Raw genomic sequence first — 12736 nt, 5'->3', positions numbered from 1 at the left:
TATTCCCACAATAGAAAAGGCATAGTAGAATAATAGAAAGTGTGGCAGGCCTAAGATCCACCAGAAAATATGGCTGCAGGCCTGACACGCTCAACTGTGGATGTATCTGGTGGTGAAAGGAAAGTCAGATGCTGTAAAGATCTGTACTCCATAGGAACTTGGAATGTAAGAAGGGGATGACCGAGAATGAGGTGGCTGGATGGAGTCACCGAAGCAGTGGGCATGAGCTTGAATGGACTCCAGAGGATGGTAGAGGACAGGAAGTCCTGGAGGAATGTTGTCCATAGGGTCGCGATGGATCAGACATGACTTTGCAACTAACTAACAACAACAAAATATTCATTTTCTTTCTAAAACAGCTGTGATGGTGCAGTGGTTAGAATACAGTATTGCAGCTAATTCTGCTGACTGCTAGCAATTCGATTCTGACTGGTTTAAGGTTGAATCAGCCTTCCATCCTTCCAGGGTGGGTAGAACCAGATTGTTGGTGGCAATAGGCTGACTTGTAAACCATTTAGAGAGGGGCTGTAAAGTACTGTGAAGTCTAAGTGTTAGTGGTATTGCTATTCTCCCCCTCCCGCCAACAAAAACTTTGTGGGGTGGGTAGCGCTGAGAGAGAATGACTGATCCATAGCACCCAGTTGGCTTTCAAGTTTAAGGTGGGACTAGAACTCGAAGTCTCCTGGTGATTGGCCCAAAGTCATCCACCCAACTTTCATACCCAAGGCGGGACTAGAACTCAACGTCTTCTGGTTTATAGGCCAGCATCTCCATCACTACATCAAACTGAAGTAATTTCTTCCTAAGGACTTTTGAAATTATGTTGAGGACAACATGAGAATAGAACAAGGCCATACATGGTGAGGGGGAGCACAGTTTCCTTCCCTGACAGAATCTAGTAGAAAATAGGGTGTTAGAAAGTTGGGGTTGTAATGTTGTTATCTTTTATTGTGCCAAAGAGAGTTGGAGGTTGGTGCTTTTTTCTTTCCTTTTCCCACTTTACACCATATTTTTTTCTCCCCACCCTCCTCCTAGCTTTCTATTCCTTTTTAAAATTTCCCTTTGTATTTTATATTTTGATAAACCAATTGAAAAGTTGCAAAAAAATAAAAATAAAGTAGGGCATTAAGCAATCAAATTACACCACCCAAATCTGTTTTCCCAGGGAAAATAAATAGCTGGCACAACCGTAGAAAAATTTAGGCATAAAAGATGAAGACTCAAATACTTGGAGATAGTGTGGGAAAGCAAGGCCACTAATGCCTAGTAAAGAAACACACCAACAGTAACATGTTCAAGCAACACAGCCGTTGTAGTAGCTCAATAAACTATTCTCTTTGTAGGGATGACCGCATTAAACTCAAAATGCTGTATCCCAGGGGTGTCAAACTCAATTTCGTTGAGGGCCACATCAGGGTTGTGCTTGAACTTGAGGGGCTGGGATGGGCATGGCCAGGGTGGACATGGCCAGCTTGACATCACTTATGTTGGGGGCACCTGTGGTGGCCTGAGTGCTCTGGCAGCAAAAACCATCTCCCGAGGTCCGTTTTTGGCTGCGATGGCCTCCTGCAACTCTCTGTCAGCAAAAACGGAGCTCGGGAGGGCTGCATGCAGCAATCCTTAGCTCTGTTTTCACTGGCAGAGGCACCATAGGGTGGTCCCTCGTTGTTTCCAGGGCAGCCCCTTGGCCAGATCTAAGCACCCTGCAGGCCAGATCTGGCCTCTGGGTCTTGAGTTTGACATCCCTGCTGTATCCCAACGAGGTGCACAGTCTAATTTGCACAGCGATGGCAAACCCTTCCCTTTTAGATTTTTTGCTTCAGCTGCCTCTGGTACCGAATCTAAGTAATTTGTGTTTCAATGAAAGAGTGTGTCTGATCTCCATTATGAAGGAGCTTTAGGGAGAAATCTGTCCTACAGGAACAATATATGCAGTGAACATGACCATGGAGTGAATACGGATCATACAATCCTTCCCTTCGGTGACAGTAATCTTTTGGCGGTGCCTAAATCCTGCTTTTGTTTTCAAAACTTTCAATGCATCCTTCTGCGTGTTTCTTGAAGCTCCAGGACTTCAGAGCATAGTTATCAAATGACAACAGTAAGAATGCCGTGTCTTCTGGAGCTCTCAGAAGCCAGTTAAGAAACTCAAATCTCTACATAAAAAGGGTGTCAGCCAGACTTCTAATGGTATTGCGTTAATCCTTGGTTGCTGTTTAGAAGTGATAGAAGGCAGCTATAGAACCACAGTGGTGAGCTTCAGATGTGGTATAAAGGCCCACGGAACCTTCCAGCAAGATTCCATCTTAATCCTGAGCAGTGCTCAATTCTTCGCCTGAGTTATCTGTTTACCACCAGGCTGATAATTTCTGGATATCCTGAGGACTGCTGGGAGATCAAACAGGAGATACAGTCAGGAACTTCTCTGGAAGTTTGTGCTCTTTGGATAAACCCTTTGGAACAAGAACCCAACATCTGGGGGTTTCTCGCTATTCAGCTGCAAGGCAGATCTCCGGTTCAAAAGTTTTATTTTCTTTTAAAACAAACATTTCATCATTCCTCAATCAGTAAGACATCGGAGTACAATTTTTTGTGTGTCAAAATAGTTCTAGCTTACCACCAAATTCTTGTCTAGCCTAATGTATACCCCTCCCTCCCTCCCCCCTCCCCCCCAACCCCCCTCCTCCTCCCCCCCCGACTTCCCAGAACCCGTACACGGTATGGATTTTTAACAAACACAGTCTAAGATCTATTGAGAAAAAGGAAATAAAGAAATTAATGACATCTCTACATTGATCTTAGCTTCTTCTTGCTGAGTTAACTTTAAACAATTTAAATCATTTCTGATCTTAAGCATAGGCTAACTGGAATTTCTTGGTCCCGTATTTATTTTGTATATAGTCAATCCATTTTTTCCAGTCTCGTTTATATCTCTCATTTGAGTGATCTTTAAGATATGCCGATATTTTAGCCATCTCGGCTAAGTTTGTAACTTTCAATGTCCATTCTTGAATTGTAGGCAAGTCTTCCTTCTTCCAGTATTGCGCCAAGCTGCAAGGCAGATCTCATAGCATAGGAGGACATTTTGAAAAATCAACCTTATCCAAACGGTCTGCCTATTATTGCGAAATCAGTGTAAAATTCAAACTTTATTCAGACTATATTCAGAAGGCCTTCTGAGATTTGGTATTCTTGCTGGGGAAAACATATCCTTAGTGCCGTCCTTTATTTATAAAGCAGTACTGAATATTGTACTCCATAGGAGGAAAATATTTAATTTAGCTTTTGGGTGGAGAGGGAAATTAAGTGTGAGAACTTGTAAAAACGTTAATCGATTATTAACCAGGTTATCCAATCTGAGATGAAAATGATTTTTGAAATATGTGAGCAAGCCTTATGTTTTCTAAGAATAAGAAGTCTTATTGTGGACATTATCGTTAAAATAGAAATAAAAGACTTGAAAACTTTTTTTTTTTTTAAACCCCAACATTTATTTTGGGAGATGCTCCTGTCAAACCTCTTAAAATTTCACCAAGTTAAAAAGACTGGAATGATCAAGAGTAGATCATATCTCTGGTCTGAATTTGAAGCAGATGCCTTAATCCATAGATATCAATTTATTGACTTTTTAATAAAAAAAATCAAACAACCAATCACCATTTTTCAATGGGTGTTTCTAAACACCAGGTTTACAATTTGTTTATTACTGAAAAAGCTTTGGTACACAAATATATGAGAATGTGTGGGAAATACCCAGATTGTAACAGGGGTTCAGGATAGAAAATGTGTAATCTATATGTGTAGGTGTGTAGAAAATGTGTAACCAGAATTTCTTTGTAGGCAGGATCCATGAATGAAATTTGACTAATTTAGAACCTGCTAGAACTCATTGTACAATGTTTTAAAACTAAAAAAAATGCACTCAAAATTATAGATTTGAAGGTTAAGTTATGGTATACTAGCTGATAACCAGGCATTGCCTGGGTATTTATTTATAGGGGGAAATGTCTGGACCAAATGTAATTTCTAATGTTGAATTTTCCCCCTTATTAGAGGGAGTCTCCTTGAGGAGTACTGTGCTGTACAGTAGAAGCCATTTTAAGGCCCAACAGGCTGTATCTTACCCCTCTACCTGAGGGGTGTTAGGGAAGTCTTATCCCCACAGTATTTGTTTCCAGAGTAACTCATCTATCAACCACATTTGGTTGAAATTGCTTGAAGCATTCCAGAGTTGTGCTGGAACACACAGACAAGCACAGACGTTCCAGATTTATGCTGGAACACACTCACACACATGCGTGTGTGTGTGTGTGTGTATCTATCTATCTCTATCTCTATCTCTATCTCTATCTCTATCTCTATCTCTATCTCTATCTCTATCTCTATCTCTATCTCTATCTCTATCTCTATCTCTCTCTCTCTCTCTCTCTCTCTCTCTCTCTCTCTCTCTCTCTCTCTCTCTCTCTATCTATCTATCTATCTATCTATCTATCTATCTTTATATATTTATATATTTGTATATTTAAAGTCACAACCCCTGGTATGCCCAAATATGGGAGGAAGATCACTACTTCCATTCTCTGTCCTTCGGCTCATCACAAGAGACCATCCAGATAGAAACCCAATATTTTTTACTGTTGCCTTTTTGTTACATTTGTTATATTTGTGCTGATAAATAAATAAAGGGAGACTAGTATAGATCTATTTCAAGCTATTTAGCTCTCATCAGCTAGCCATACCCTTACTGGGATTCGAACCTGGGCTGTATTACATATTAGGCAGATGTGTTAACCACTAAGCCACAGGGTCTTCTCCGTTGTCAACTGAGCCAGGGAGAAAGGTATATATTTAAGGTCACAACCCCTAGTATGCCCAAATATGGGAGGAAGTTCCCTTCCTCCATACTATACTATACTATACTATACTATACTATACTATACTATACTATACTATACTATACTATACTATACTATACTATACTATACTATACTATACTATACTATACTATACTATACTATACTATACTATACTAATATATATATATATATATATATATATATATATATATATATATATATATATATATATATGTGTGTGTGTGTGTGTGTGTGTGTGTGTGTGTGTGTGTGTGTGTGTATGTATGTGTGTGTGTGTGTGTGTGTGTGTGTGTGTGTATGTATGTATATATATATAAAACAAGAAATCCTAATTAAGCTATCACAATTAGGACTGGCAACTCAGTTGTTCAGTGAAGCTGTTTCTAAGTGAAACCTCACAATTTTACAATTGCATTTCAGATTTCCTTCCCCCTCTGATGGTGTAGGAGAAGGACGGGCAGAGCTATGGGGAGGAATTAAAAGAGGAATCAGTTTAGAATCCATACATAGCCACAAAAACAAGTCCAACCCCCCCTTGAATTTTGTTATCAAACTCTAACCAGATGCTGACTGTTAGTTGGGAAGATTCCTATGCTAATGTCAGGCACGAAGGATTAGGACCACACATGAAATTCCAATTAATCTGATGTTTTAGTAATCACACATATGCACAAGAATCTACCCAACTAATAGCTCTATCTTGGCATCAGATACGGGTCAATGGAATTCATGCCTAGTTGCTTGGTCGGCATGGCCATGCCGGCCATGGTGGGGATGGGGGGAAGCGCATTTTTGCCCTTCACGGGCTACGGAGATTTTCCCTGAGCCTCCGGGAGGGTGAAAATGGCCTTCCGGGGCTCTGGAGGTCATATGGAGGCTGGAAATGGGCCCATTTCCGGCCTTCCCAAACTTTTGGTAGGCTTGTTTTTCGCACAAACGCCCTGAGCCTCCACGCACGCCCTGCCCTTACCTGCATCCAAAACGGGCTGCGTGGGGACTCCTGGGAGGGGTGGGGTGCGGTGGATGGAGCCAGGCAGGAGTGGGATTTGGGAGTTCTCCGAACTGCACTGAATCTTACCTAGAGGTTTTCCTGAACCCCCAGCAGCCCATCCCGGACTTTTAGCAAGAAATCAATCCATTTCAACTTTGGTGGGTAGAACCATGTGATCCGTTTTTTTGTGCCCGGTAGTTATAAATAGAGGATTGATTATAAAGTTACTTTTTCATCACTGTCACAGTCACTAAACAAGGAAGTCATTGAATGAGTCTCTGTTCAGAAATTCTTTCCCTCCCTCCCCTCTCTCTTTCTCTCTCTCAAAATGCATTCAAAAGATTATGGAAAGCTGCCCATGGATCCATAGATTTAACTCCACATTTATACTAGAATGCCGAAAGCTATATTGTAGGAAGCAGTAATAACAGCTGCTGGCTATGCTATATCTATTATGCAATAACTAGCTTGCTATATTTTTCATGCATGGAGCTTAATAACAAATGAATGGGTTTCTATTTTTAATAAGGCTCACATTCATTTTTAAAATTAAAAGATTGTTCTGCGCTTGCCACACTAGTTACTATTTCATTAGCATGAAGAACTCCGAACATTTTTTTCCCCTGAAAACAGATGAAGGATTAGTCCCCGAGGCACCACTGCTTTTCAGCAATTTTAATAAACTGTATAAACTTTTAACTCTCTGCAGCGGCTGGAGGTTGTTTAAGGAAGAGTTGCTTCCAAATGGGGCCAGTATATAAACATCAGGATCAAGGAACCTGGTATTCTCTGAATAGTTTGAACTACTGATCCCAGAATCCTTTGCTACTTGCCCTAGACCAGGGGTGTCAAACTCAATTTCATCAGGGCTGTGGTTGACCTCGGCGGGCCGGGTGGGTGTGGCCAACTGGATGGGCATGGCCAGCTTGAAACCACTCCCCAAACGTCTGGCATGTTTCCTCTTTGCATTGGGAAGACCAGGCCGAAGCCACGCTGGCCCGATGATTCCTCTTTGCATTGGGTAGATTGGGCTGAAGCAATGTGGGCCTTACATTTTCCAGGATGGCCCTGTGGGCCAGATCTGACCACATCATGGGCTGGATGTGGCCTGCGGGTCTTCAGTTTCACACTGCTGCCCTAGAGCTGCAATGTAACATCATCCGGAGCACAGATACAGATTTGCCAAAGAGCTAGTAGTTTTCAGGACACCTGGAGATAAAATGGATTTTTAAAATTCTCTTCCACATTTATGAACAGAAGCATTGAAGGAAAAAAGAGAGCCTCCCCCAACAATGGCTGCATGCTTATCTTCCTCATTTATCAGCCGGAAGACTCATATCTGGGAAACCCTCACTGGCATTTGCATAATATTTTCCCAACAACTTTAACATTGATTCTCAATGGAAAGACAAATGGGTTGCTGAACTCCCAGTCAGAGGAAGGCATATAAATGACCTCACAAAAAAGATGGTAGGCTTTGAACTACCACATTAGCAGTGGACGATCCTGAATAGGGTTTGCACCTCACACGGCACCTACTGGGACTCTCTGTATGAATGGGGCATAGTAGCCAATCCTCTTCTCAGTATGATTGTGTGGTCCTACATCAAATTGTAGATCACATCATGACCGGCTGTAAGCTGAGCAGTGGTGGGATTCACTTACCTTCCTGTTCTGTCCCCCCTCCTTTGCTCATTCAAAGACGACAGGCAGACAGACTTAAAAGGAAATAACTTTATCAGTCCTGGCTTCCGCTGGCTGCGAACCCAAAATTAAACATAAATAAAGTCTCTGGCAAGAAGATAACAGAATGCAAAACAAAGATCTCTTACGGCAGAACCAGGTGTTCAGAAATAAAGCAAATCACTTCTCCAAGTGGAGAAGTGGGAGTAAGGCCACAGGTGGATGATGATTAGCCCCTCCCAGAGGAAATAAAAGAGGAACCAAAAGGGAGTGGAGTTTGCAGGAGACAATTAATTCGCTTAATTGGTTCGTGACTCTCCGAGATTCCTTGCCAAGTTTTGCAGATATCAGCCTAGCAGCTCTCCAAGCCAGATAAGGTCTGTGACTGTAAATCCTCCCTTGAAAGACTTTGCTGGATGTGAATGAAAGGAATTCACAGTAACTTAATAAAAAGGGTTTTTTGTCAAGACAAGGAGTCTACTTCGTGGTTTGGGGAAGCCTAGGTCAGTACATAAACCCATAGCAAGCAAAACTTCGGGGAAGGTAAATTCTTGGACTAAATTTGGACTTCCATTCTTCAAAGATCAACATATTCTCCAGTCATTAGCTGCAGCTCAGCTAAAGCAAGGCTTTTGCAATTCTCTCAAGTGGCTAGTTCCTCAAAATGTGCAAAAAAAAAATCAAATCTCAAAACAACTGTGCAGTCTGTGACTGTAAATCCTCCCTTGAAAGACTTTGCTGGATGTGAATGAGCAGAATTCACAGTCAATTAATAAAAGGGGGTTTTGTCGGGACCAGGAGCTTGCTTCATGCTCTTGGGAAGCCTCGGTCAGACCACAGAGCCCAAATTCTGATCACGCAACTGCAGAGATGCCACGACGGCTGGAAGTGATGTAACTATATTTTAAGAAGGAAGAATCCTTCTTCAGAAAAGGCTTTAAATTACTGGCAGCTTGACAGCTGATGACAACTGCTTCTAGGAATCAAGTAAGGACTTTGGCCATATCCTTGGCTTGGGTAAAGCTTTAAAGCTTGTGTGAAAAAGTGAAAACCTAGTTTTCTCTAAGCCAAATATCTTGCCTAGGACAAAGAACAGGTTGAGAATGAGAAATGATTTAAACAATATTGCTTCAAGATAAACTGCTGTTACATAAAAGATGGTGAGCCAGAGACGTAGAGGCTCTTGCCATCCTTATCACACGCCAGGGAACCGTGCAATAGCGGTATTTTTTAAAAAATCTGTTTTTGTAGATAGACAATATTTCTGGAATTCAACTCCTGCCTTTTCAGTACTATGCATTCAATGTGTAGATTTACAACCAAGTTAGCGACTACCTTGGTCATAATAACTCAATCACCTATCTTTCTGCGAAGGTTTCCCTCCAAGTCAAGGCAACTAAGGAGCTACCATTCTGAGCATCCTATGTGCAGATGTCAACTCCCAGAATTCTTAGCAATGCCCAAGCAAACTGAGGAATTCTGGGAGCTGAAGGTTGCAAACGTGGAGACTGCATGAGAAATATTCATCCCAAATTACTTTTCAGGGGAACCAGCAGGAAAAACGGACAGAGTTCCTAGCAGGACTGAAATATTGTTCTAATTTTAGGAGGTGGTGGTTGAGGATAAAGTTACGACTTGCAAATGCACCCACCTTACGGTGCTCTGCCCAGAATCACATGTGGTTCTGCTTCATCATTAAACCATCTTTCCAATCAGCCCTCATGTTTCCAGTGCTTTTCTCCCAGCTTGGAACTGAACCAGATGGATTATCTTTTCCCACAGGTGGTGTTAGGAATATAATTGAATGGTTGGGTTGGCAATATATAAATCATATAGCAATGCTATACCTGTTTCTTTAAATCATACTGTAAAATGTGATTGGGTGCTATATTCCTCAATCGGCCATAAGAGGGAGCCAAAATGCCTGTTAGCTCTCTGTTCATTAGATACTGGGCTGATCTGATCTGAGTGCCGTGAGTTATTGTAAGTTTTGCAACTGCTAGCAAACCTTGATTACTGAACTCTTTATATGATACTGGACTATGTTATTTGGACTATCCCTTAACTGAAAGACCTTGATGACTGACTGAATTATCCATGTATGACTTGGACTGTTTGATGGAGTCTGATACCTCTATTTCCATGAAAGTAAACGCCTACTTAAACTGCAGTGTCTCTGTATGCTGGTTTGTGTGTTCTCCAACACAACTCTCACAACGCTTCTCTGAACGTACTCGCTCTCCCAACGGGGAGCTTACCTAACAAGTGGTAAACCCCAAAACCCCACAGATTAACAGATCACGATTGTTTTCCATCAGCTGCAACAGAAAGATGATACCAGGAAGTGTTTGTTCTCCAGCATTGTTAATAGCTTCTGCAGAACCACAATGAAAAGTTTTACTTTCCTGCTTGATCTGTCCATTTAAAACTAGGAGTCGTTCAACAGAAATCCACTCTTTCTCCATGCTTGCTCTACAGAAAAGCATAGCTAATCAATAGCTTTTGTCCTTCAGATGTTTCTTAAAAATCTCCAATGTTTTCACTTAATAGCTGTGTAACGTAACTGCCCAGTCATCTTCAGAGGATCAGGAAGAACCTGCCAATAAAGGAAGATTTAGCTTTCCTGTAGGCAAAATTCAACCTTTCCCCCTCTCCTTAACAGTTATACTTGAACACTGGGGAATCTTTTGGAAATCAAAAAAAACAAAACAAAAACCCTCAGTCAAGTTGCCACTTGAATTAAGAAAGTAGTGCAGGTTGAATTTGCCAAAATATCCCTTATTGGCAAGAGAATCTAATCAGTTCAATTTCTTTGTTGTTTTTCAGGATCCTACCTCCCCCATCGATGGTGTAACCCAGGGGTATCAAACTTGGTTTTATTGAGGGCTGGATAAGCATTGTGGTTGTCCTCTGGGGTCCAGAGGGGAGGAGGGGCATGGCCAGGGTGGTTATGGCCAACTGGGCGTGGCCAGCTCGATGCTGCTTGGATGGGTGGTGAGTGTGGGGGCCGGGCAGGGTTGGTCAGGGAATCACCCTTTTGTTTTGAGAACTGTTCACTTGGCTATCAGGCACCTGCATCAGTGACCTTGGTGGGTTCTTGGCTCTCATGGTTCGTCTCTGGCGCATCTTCATTTTTTCTTTCTCTCTCTCCCCTCCCCCAGTTCTTTGGCAAGTTGAATAACAATAAGACCCAAACATTTCAAAAGCAGTTCAATCTTGACATAAGGACCTAAACAACTGGTTCTTCGACCATCCCTGGTCCTCCAAGGGCACAAAGGGCCTGTTTCTTGGTTATATTTTATTTTATTTTAAATTTTGTAATGTTTTTAATTGTTTTTACTTTATTTTAGTTCTGTGTCACTTGTTGAAATGGAAAGCCTTGTTGTTGTTGTTAGTTGTGAAGTCGTGTCCAACCCATCATGACTCCATGGACAATGTTCCTTCAGGTCTTCCTATCCTCTACCATCTTCCGGAGTCTATTAAAGCTCATGGCTATTGTTTTGGTGGTGCCATACAGCCACCTCATTCTCTGTTGTCCCTTTCTTCTTTTGCCCTCAATCTTTCCCTGCATTAGGCTCTTCTCCAGTGAGTTCTTCCTTCTCATTAGGTGGCCAACGTATTTGAGTTTCATCTTCAGGATCTGGCCTTCTAAAGAGCAGTTAGGTTTGATCTCCTCTAGGATTGACCAGTTTGATCGCTTTGCAGTCCAAGAGACTCTCAGGAATCTTCTCCAGCACCATAAGGAAAGCCTGACAAACTAAATAAATACATAAATCAGCAAGCAAGCAAACATATTTCCTTATCACCTTGAATTCCTTGGAGATCATCTTTTAAGTTTACAGAGTCAAAATATTTTGGAAAAAAGGAACAGTTCAACAGGTCCAAGTACATTTCAGATCAAATGAAAGCCAGAGTATGCATATTTTAAGCACCTTGATAGCATGTTTATGTGAATATTTAATGAAGATATTCACCGGGTGATTTTTTAAAATTGGTTTTCGTAGGGAATTAAATCATACTAAACAACGGCAATAAAACAAAAAAAAAATTGAACGCAGTAACAGCAGGAGATCAAGAAAACCTTTGTAATGACTGAAAACCATGCTTGGGATTTTAAAAATAAGGTTAAAACATTACAACTGTCCACACACCTGCCAGGATGAGTGAAATGTAAGAAGTGAATGGAGAAAGATGGAGATAATATTATTTGGTACCACTTTCTCTTAAGGATTCAGCCCAGGAGTGAAATCCTTTAAAGTCTGCTACCGGTTTGCTTTGCTACTGGTTCACTTCGCAAGCTGTGCCAAATGTGCATTTTGAGTGCATGCGCACCACAAGTGCTACCATGTAGCACTGAAAAAGAAGGACTAAGAAGCCTTTTTTGAGTCTGGAAAGGTAAGTGGGGGGGGGGGGGAACAGCTGTGCTGCACAATTTAGATTCACTAGAAAGTAGGATTTCCTGTTTCCTAGTGAATATAAATCACATGGCACAGCTGATCGTCGGAACTACAGGTTCGCCAGAACTGGTAGCATTTTTAAACTACTGGTTTGGGTGAACCAGTAGCATTTTTTGCTACCGGTTCGGGTGAACTGGTCCGAACTGGTAGCCTTTCACTCAATTCGGCCCTTGTGTCTTTGGGACACGGCAGCAAGTGCCACTGTTTTCATTTGACTGGACATAATTTTGAATGGGTTGCCATGGTGAGATCCTTAACAGAATAATAAATTAAAGCCAGGAGCAATCCATTTGGTATTCATTTGATGAAATTCCTACACAGTGAAATGATCTCTTACTGCTGCCGTCACATGAAAAGCCGTCAGACAGAGGAGCAAAGAGTTAAACTGAAAGGAAGGCTCAATTTTGCGAGGCGAGTTAAAAGCTCTTTAACTCACTGCTTTCAATTAAGGTGCTTTGCCTATCAGCAGGTATCTCCATCAGGTTCTGTAGGGAGTGCCAGTAAACCTATTGTTCAAAAGGCTGCATGGCGGGACCCTCATTGTTAGAATTTTAAATAATTGCACAGCCATCCCAGCAAGGATAGCGAGGTTTAAAAAAATATATGAAAAACACATATCCAGGCAACTCTTTGTTTTTAGGACTGTTGAGGGAGTTCTCAAAGTTGATTTGTTAGGAGTTTAATTTATTTATTTATTAGTTTGCCAAACTTGTACAAGAAAGCAACTA

Source organism: Thamnophis sirtalis, unplaced genomic scaffold (genome assembly GCF_051295495.1).
Source record: "Thamnophis sirtalis isolate CommonGarterSnake01/CBP01778 unplaced genomic scaffold, rThaSir2_p1.2 scaffold_2, whole genome shotgun sequence".
Lineage (NCBI taxonomy): Eukaryota > Metazoa > Chordata > Lepidosauria > Squamata > Natricidae > Thamnophis > Thamnophis sirtalis.
This window is presented reverse-complemented; position numbering follows the sequence as displayed.